Consider the following 9,492-nt stretch of genomic DNA (forward strand, 5'->3'; position numbering starts at 1 on the left):
TACACACACACACACACACGCTATATGTACACACACACACATTGTGGTGTTTCATTTTGATCACAGAAAAATGTGGATTGTGGGTTATTTTTTTTAATCTGAAAATTGGGAATTTTTTTTTTATTAGAGAAAATCAGGATCCCTGCTAATCATATGAGACAGACTGAGAAAGTGGAGGTGACAGAGAGATTCTGGGTAAGTGTTTGGAGCCCTGTTTGGTGATGTTTGCCAGACATTTAAGACTGGAGAAGAAATTGGAATTACTGGAAATGGGAAAGAAAGGCACAGCTCAACTGTGGGAGTGAAGAGGGAGTGGAAATGTCTTCAGTGTAGTAGCCCACTATGACTTGAAAAAGAGTCATCTCTCTTTTTCAGAAAAAGTCAGAAGGAAGCAACTGAAAGCAGTGAGAATTGAAGAAGGAATCCAAATAGAAGAGAGTGCAAAGATGTTGGACACGATGGAGGAATGTTATAAGGAGCTGTACAAAAGAAGGTGAATGAATAGAAGAAAAATGAAGATGTTCCTTGCGGAGATAAAGGAAGGAATAAAGGATGGGAAGAAATAAAAATTGGAGGAAAAGTTAAGTATGAGAGAGGTGACAGACTGCTTAAAAGCTTGCAGTCTCTGCCTCTCCAGTCCTTAATCAGCTTTGTACTTGGTGGGCATGTCTATACATTTATTAATGTGCAGTGGTTACTGTGCATTTTAGTACATATATAACCAAGTACTAAATAAATGCTCAGTGATCAGAGTCACTGAGGAATAGCACCAGCGAACACCTTTTTAGTGATGCTACTGCACAGTGGCTTAATAAGCAGGAATCCAGGTTTTCCATTCACCACAGAAAAATGCAGTAAAACCTGGATTGTCTCATTTTAAGAAGAAAAACTCAGATTTTGTATTTTAAGGAGAAAAACCTGGATTTTTTCCTTTAAAGGAGAAAAATATTGGAAATGGTGGGTTTCCCCTTGCAGGCTGGCAGAATTCCAGTCTGCAAGGTGCTGGAAGGAGTGAGAGGAAGGTGATCAGGCAGGGGGTACCATATATGTGTGCATGCTCAAGAGAGCACCTTCCCACAGGTAAATTTGGTGGTGTGGGGGAATTGAGGCCTCCAGAGTGAGGGAAGAAAGGGAGGGAGGGAGTTGGGCAGGCTGAGGCTGGGTTTGCTGCTCAGCTGGGGTGGCACATGGGGTTTGGGGCCTGGGGCCAGAATGTGTGGCCGCAGGGCCCAGGTGGGGAGTGGGATGGGGCTTCAGGTGGCTCATTCAGGGGGTGGTGGGGGAGACTGGCTCTCTAACACTGCATGCACTCCTGGGGGGCATGGGGATGCATGGATGGGGGCTGCCATCATTGTACATTGTAAAGCTGAAACCTGCATTGTAACCTTGAAACAGGGTGTCCATTTATAAAGGTCATAAGTGCCGTTTGTCAGAACTCGAAACGTTGTAACTTGAGGACTGCCTGTATCCTAAAAAAACTGTGTTAAATCATAAATTCTCTTTTTTTCTTATTGCATGAAAAATCTCTGTTTAAAATACGATTTAATCTGGCAAATACTTTGCTTTACTGTTTGTGTTTTTTTTGACCAGTACTTGTTTGACTCAAAGTGAAAAAAACAGCATCCGTTCCTTTCACAGGTGTTTGCCCTATATGCTAACTCATGACAGGTATAATCCTTCCATGATTACTATTTTATTCTTATGTTGAATTTCTCTCTGCAATAAAATGAACACTTTGTTTAAACAGGGTGGAGAGGTTTACTTTGAGTGTCTTAGAGCTATCATATTTTTACCTAGTTTATCTTTTTCTTTGCATACTTGTTCTTATTGTATAACCTGTTAATATAATTAAATGGATTTCTGTTTAAGAAGTGTATTTTTCAGTTGAATAAGTTATAAATTCCAAATGTGTTCATATATGTGGTCTCCTTGATATTCTAAATTTTCTAAGACTCACTGGGCATGTCTATACAAGATGCTTTACTGTAGAGTAGGCTAATCTACTGCACAGTAAGGCAGCACCATGTAAGCATGAGCAGCAGCTACTGCACAGTAATTAGGCTAACCCACTGTTTTCTACTACCTTTAAATACAGGTAGTAGATTAACTGTGCACTAGCTACTACACAGTAGTACATGTGTAGACAGATGAGTGGGAGCAAATTGTCAGCCAAGCAGCAGTGGCTGGGGGAACTGTCCTGTCCCTGGCCAGCTGCCTCCCAGCCCTGTGCCCTGATCAGCAGATCAGGGCATGGGGCTGGGAAACTGTCCCATTCCTGAGCAGCTGTTTCTTGATTGGCAGGGATTCTGTTTTTTTCTGAGAAAAAAATCCCCAATTTTCAGATTTAAAAAAGTAATCCAAAATCCAGATTTTCCATGATTAAAATGAAACACTTCTATCTATCTATCTATCTATCTATCTATCTATCTATCTATCTGTGACATTTCATTTTAATTGCATAAAAATGTGGATTTGGGGTAACTTTTTAAAATCTGAAAATTGAGGATTTTTTTTAATGAGAGAAAACCAAGATCCCTGCAGATTGGGTATGGGGCTGGGAAACAGTTGTTTGGGGGAGGGGACAGTTTCTCAGCCCTATACCCTCGTCTGCCAATCAAGGCATGGGGCTGGAGGGCAGCTGCCCTGGAGGAGGGACAGCTCCCCCTGCCCTCTGGAGCTGAGGCCTGACCACCCTGAAGTTTCCCCTGGGTGCTCTCCCTGGCTGCTGTAGGGAGGCAGACCAGGGCAGGAGTAGTTCTGCATTGAATTGCTCCTGCTGGGAGCAGATTTGCAACTGATAGGCACACATGTAGACACGCTCCTGGTGAAACCTTACTGTGCTGTATTTTGCTGCACAGTAAGCTTAAATTACTAGCATGTGTAGACACATGCCTACTGACTCCTAAGACTCAGCCACTGAGCAACAGACGTTGTGTATCCTATGCTTTATTCCAATGGTCTAAACGGAGGGGAAAATAGCATGGTATGTATGGTAGCATGCCAAATGAGTATCAGAAATTATTAGGTATCTCAGACATATTTTTGTTGGGTGATTCAGCACAAGGTCACAGAAAGATTCAGTTAAATATGTAGTGTGGTTATGACTTGAAATATCGATGGTCAATCTGAGGGGATTTTTGAAGAAAAAGAGAGATGGATATAAAACACATCTGAATTGGTCTAAAACCAACTTGCTTGTAGTGTTAGCTACAAACAACTGAAAACTCTTGCTTAGCCAGTAAAGAAAGAATGCGTGTGTTTATACCATGTCTCTGTGTGTGTGAGAGAGGGTGAAGGACTGTGGAATCTAGTCATTTGTTTCCCTATTTAAACAAAAAAGCTGTTTCATAACCATAACGAAGGAAGAAGGCAAACTTATGTTGAAAAGCATGCTTCTAAGAATGTTTATACGCTCTTCCTGAACAATATTCAGAGTATATCAGCAAGATAGCATGGTGTACAGCTTGTGTATTCGGAAGAAGGGGTTAAGATGGAGACCTTGTAAGTGTATCAAAACCTATTCTTTCCTGGATATGTTTTTTTTCAAATTATTTGTAATCTACTGTGATATGGTATAGTCTAAAGGCAAAACAGTTACTCTTCAGTAGTAATTTTTAACTTGCCACTGGAGCAAGTTGACAGTATTTGGAGAAGCTGAGTTCCTTCCTAGGCAGACAAAATGTCCTAACTGTCATTAAGATGGTTAACAGAATTTTAACAAGGGACCCCTGAGACCCAAACCGCCCCCCGTCAACTAAATTCTTGCAGGTTGAAGTCAGATTTTGGCAGAGATTTCTGTATGGTAGCATGAATGCTCCTGTGATAACCAAAAAGAAAATTAGATGCAAAGCTTGACCATATAGCTATATATACATGCAGTGAGGCTTTTAGACATACATGTATAGTTTCATCAGACTTTTCACATAACAATGAATCTGGGTTGAGAAGAAAAAAGTAATTAGAATAGAAACACCTGGATTTTTATCTTGACTACCATAATTTGCAGGAAGTTACTCACAAATGTTCTATTGCAGACATAAATTCTGTATATGGCTGTGATTTAAAAGTTGGGGCTTATGCCTGCAGGCATATCTTGACTTAGAATGTGATGAAATGCTTAGGTTATTTCTGGCTGAGGACAGAGCCATTGGCTGGTGTGAAATGGATACTAACTTATGATTGAAGTCATTTTATAATATTTTGTAGCCAGTCAGCTGTCTATTCCTTCAGAATTAGGCATCTGAGGAAGGAAGTCTGAGTATTAGAGAAGGCAGTTTAATTTATCTTTCTCTTGGATTTCATCTTGTTCATAAATACCCAAAGGATTAGGAACAGCAAATACACTGATATAAACTCAGATAAACAATTTGCATTCTAATTAAACTCAAAAAGCACATAATACATAATTAACGTCACAAACCCACCCTGTTTTGAAGTCTTTGTGTAGTGCCCTGCATGTTTCCCAGAACTGGGGTTACTGACATAGAGTGTCTGATGTCTATCCAAGTAAAGATAAGCAATGTATAATTTTGTTGTTTGTATTTTTGCATAAGTTATGATCAGGGATCCTGGTTTTCTCTGATAAAAAGTCCCCAGTTTTTGGATTAAAAAACATAACCCAAAATTCATTTTCCCATAATTAAAATGAAATTCGACTAATACATAGATAGATAGATAGATATAGATCTATATAGATTTACATAGATCTCTCTATATATAGATATAGATATAGTGGTGCTTCATTTTAATCATGGAAAAATGTGGATTTGGGGTTACCTTTTTTAATCTGAAAATTGGGGATTTTTTTTTTTTTAAGAAAACCAGGATCCCTGTAAGTTATGATGTTTGTCATCCACTAGAGGGACAGAAGGTTATATGCACAATATATGATCTTCCACAATTCTGTAGATGAATGGAATTAGCTGCATGAGGACAAGTACTTAAGTCTGGCTATAGGAGCCTGAGTTAGTTTAAAGCAGTGATTCTCAACCAGATTATTGTAGCACCCTGGGGAGCCTTGAGATTCTTTCAGGGATGCTGCAGGGTGGCATGCAATTTTAGTGCTGTTAGGCATGCAAACACAACTCACAAGATAAACCCAGGGATTTTGAGTAGTGTCAAAATTATTCTGACCTATCCTGGTCTCCCTAACTTCTTTGCAACCAAAGAATTGCTATATTATTTTTCCGTAGTCAAAGAATGAGTGAAAACTAAGCTGGGATTTTCTGAGGGGTGCCTTGATTCTAACAAGGGTGCCTTCAGTCTAACAGGGTTGAGAATCACTATTCTTGAGTCAGCTGGTAATAAGCAGGAATCCTGTTTTTTCCTCTGATAGAAAAAAATTCCCAATTTTCAGATTAAAACAAGTAACCTAAAATCCACATTTTTTCATGATTAAGATGAAACACCACTAAATATCTATCTATACATTAAATGGCATTTCATTTTAATCACGGAAAAATGTGGATTTAGGATTACCTTTTTTAATCCAAAAATTGGGGATTTTTTTTTAATCAGAGGAAATGAGGCTCCCTGGTAATAAAAAACTTTAGTCCCCCAGTAGGTTAGTTGGGCAAGGCAAGCTAACAGTCTGGGAGTGGACTTTGGCTTGGAAAGAAGGGAAGCTTCTTTCTTAGAACTTAGGGCAAAGACACAGAGGTAAATAAAATCATTGGGCATTTTTACACATCCTCTGGGATGGAGGTGGGGCATTTTAATTAGAGTGGCTCTCAGGAGCTGTTCTAATTAAAACACCCACAGTGTCTTGTATATTCAGTGTCCTGTACTTCAAAAGGGTGGCGGGGGCACTTTAACTAAAGCTCATTCAATGAGCTTATTTAAAGCACCCCTGCTACCATTTTGAAACATGGGGATGCTGAATACACATGACACCAAGGCTGCTGGAGCATTCTAACAGCAGACTTGATTAATCCCCTGCTCCAACACATTCTAATTAGAATGCATTGGAGCAGGTGTTGGGCACAGGTAGAGGTGCCCACTGTTCTGATATTTTCTTTATTCTTATGTCTCTGTTTGTATCTCAGTATACAGTTACTGATTTCTTATGGTTGTTTTTGTTTTTATAATAAATCTTTTTGTTATCTTTTTATAGCTTACTAATTGTCAGTGTTAACCATGATCTCAGAGCATTTGACCACACAGGCATGGCTGACGGTGGGGTCTAGGATTTTGAAAAGGGGGTTGCAGATGATGTGGCATATCACCACATATAAACACAATACATATTTTTCTCTAGTTAAAGAGAAACAAGATCCTTTACTAATATGCTAGGGAGCTATACCATTTAGCTTAAGGTTGCTGAGGGCTCCTCCTCCCCTACACCCTCACCCGGTCCTCCGGTAACATGACCGCCTGTCTAGGCCGGCCACAACAAGATGCCAGTCCAAGCTTCCGCTTAGTAGAAGCAGATTACCTTGACAGTCACTACCAGGGATTCCCCCTCTGAGGGGAGTCTGCCTCCTCCCAACAGGCGTGCCAACGTTCCCCTGGGTAATGCAGGGTTAAGACCTCCCCCTTCATTCCCTTCTGGGCACTCCTCCACCCTGATTAGGGATCCTCAGGGCAATGCCGCCCCACGTTGCTGGAGCACCGGCAGTGCTCCCCTCTTACAGTTTATATGGTATCCGGCCCTCTGCCGGCGCCAGCCGCTCCCGGCGGCCTTAAGCAGTCCGGAGCCACGTCCAGCCGATTCCCTCAACTCACCAACCCCGCTGGGGCTTGCCCTTGCCCCAGAAGGTCCTGCAGCCTCCACGGGCGGCTCGCCTCCACATCCAGGGGCTCTCTCCGGTGGCAGCTCCTCCGTCCTGTTCTTCCGGTCCCGCCGCCGCCTCGTCCGGCTCTGGTGCCTCCTTTTTGTGGCCGCTGTCTGTTCTGGGCCTTCTCTTTTCCGGGGACCTGAAAGAGGTGAGTTTCCGCCTGGCATGTTGAGTCTGCGCCCGGTGGGCTTGCCCGACATCGCCAGGACCGGGCAACTCCGAGCCCACGGGCTCCTTACCTCCCTTACACAAATCTAGCCTTTTTAGGCATCTTGACAGTATTTCAAATACTTCACTGTCAGTCATTTTTACACCTGAGGTAATATTAACATGCCATTATTTCTGAGATGTTTTAATGTAAAGAGGTAGCACTCACATAAAATGGTGGTACACATACTATAAAGAAGTTAGCAGCAGAACACTCTATGGCACAAACTTAGTTTTGACACTGTTTTGGAGGGATAACTGCTAACTCAAAATTACTGAGACTAGATAACCAGAACTGTATAACAAATGTTCCCCAGAACAGGTCAATTAGACTTCAGGAAAAATATCAAAGTGGGAGGCTAAAATTTTACAAAGAAGTCAACCATAGTCACAGGAAATATCCTTTGATTTTACACAGAAGTGATACGTTTGGAAATATTTTTATTTAAATAGGCATTATACTTCATTGCTCTTAAATCTTCAGGGTTCATTTGTCTTGACATTTAGTTTCCTCCATATGTTTGCCTTCAGCTGAAGGATCTGAATTGATGACCTGTGCGGAAATATTTTGTCATTCTGTATATACTTTTTTCACTTTTTAATAATTATTTTTACATTTAACTTTTACCCCTTTGGAGAAGAGTTGATTATTTTCTGTTATATTGCCATAGTACATGTTCATGAAAGATATTTTGCAAATAAACCTTTCCATTAGGGGCTTCCAAATCTTCCTTTGTGGAACGCTACAATGGCAACTTTCCACAACCTGCAGGTTGCATTTATTTTGCACAGAATGGAGGAGATTGTTGCTATCTTCATCATGAAAGAAGTTCTAATTTGTGGAGCTCCATCTTGATCTAGGCAGAATTGCCTGGACTGAGGTGGAGCAATGTTTTTTAGCAAGTATTGATCCTTCCGGATCACGGTGTATGTATGAGAGGTTGCCCAGACCTTCAATGCATGTGCCTTGGCAGGAGTTTTTCGAGGAGTGGAGGCTGCCCAGAACTTCTACGTGCCCTTTAGGCCACTGAGGCAGAATACAAAGGGCAGGCTGGGTCCAGATGCTTAGTGCCACCATGGCTGTATTTTTGTATAAGTGCCTGCGAACTGAACCTGTGTGGCAGACAAAGATTCTACCACTGAATGGAACAATGCATCCTAGGACTTAAAGGTATAATCTGAGTATATTTATGTTAAGTAGCAGAGTAGCTGAGGACCATGTTGCAGATCTCTCCTAGCCATAGTTTAATATACATTTGTTTGCTTATTCACCTTTTTAATATTACCTATGCAATTCTGTAGTTTCATGATAATAGATAGATGCATATCCATACACTGACTTCCAGGCTGCATTTTGGTTAGTGGTGTAGCAGAGAGTTAGTACATTGTTCCCAATTTAGGTTTAGCACACAGCATAATCTTAACATATTACAATACATTTTAGAATATTATAAAAGTAAGATAAAATGAGGAATAGAAAACTCAGGGGATTGGTAAAGAACTAATAGGCTTGTCTACATTGCTCCAAGATTGTACTAGGAATTGCACAGCTCTGCAGTGAAGCACATTGTGAAAAAGCCTGGAGCTATGGAGTTGCCTCAACACATAACCCAAGTCTAAGGGGAAAAGGGACCCCCTAACAAGGAGGCTGAAGGGGCACTAAAGAAAATAGCAGGATTGTTAACTCCTGGGAACAGTGCTGTCAGTGTTAGAAAGTAGAAGTGAGGTATTTCTGTTTTTGTATGTTTGACTATATACTTAACAACCTTTCTCTTCTCTACTCCCCTCCTATGAAATAAACTTGTTTTGGCTTTTGACTTTATATTTGGTAATAAAAGTGATTTCTGAGCAGCTGGCAACAACAGACATTCCCTTCCTATGGGAATGGCAGATTATTTTCTTTCACAAACCTGGGGAACCCTCACAGTGCTGACAGGCATTCAGGTCCCTGCTCTAACTCATGGCCAGGGTTCCTGGTTTTCTCTGATTAACCCCCCCCCCATTTTTGGATTAAAAAAGTAACCCCAAATCCACATTTTTCTGTGATGAAAATGAAACATCACGAATATATAGATACATATATATAGTGGTATTTCATTTTAATTGCAGGAAAACATGGATTTGGTATTACTTTTTTTAATCCAAAAATTGGGGATTTTTTTAAAATCAGAGAAAACCATGATCCCTGTTCACGGCGCTTTCCATTAAGTGCCATGAGTTAGAGCAACCCCCTCACCCTGACTGAACAGACATTTGAGCTCCACTGATGCTATTCAACATAGAGAAATTCAGGGTGCTCCACTTCAGGAGAAAGAACCCACATCATCCCTATAGGCTTGGCAGTGCTACACTCACTAGCGCCATGACCAAAAAAGACTTGGGGGTCATAATTGACCACAGGATGAATATGAGCCACCAATGCAAGGCCACATTCAGCAAAGCAAATAAAATCCTGGCTTGCATCTACCAATGCATCTCAAGCAAGACCCAAGAAGTCATCCATTTGAAC

This window comes from Crocodylus porosus, unplaced genomic scaffold, assembly GCF_001723895.1.
Source record: "Crocodylus porosus isolate Cpor-Errol unplaced genomic scaffold, CroPor_comp1, whole genome shotgun sequence".
NCBI lineage: Eukaryota > Metazoa > Chordata > Crocodylia > Crocodylidae > Crocodylus > Crocodylus porosus.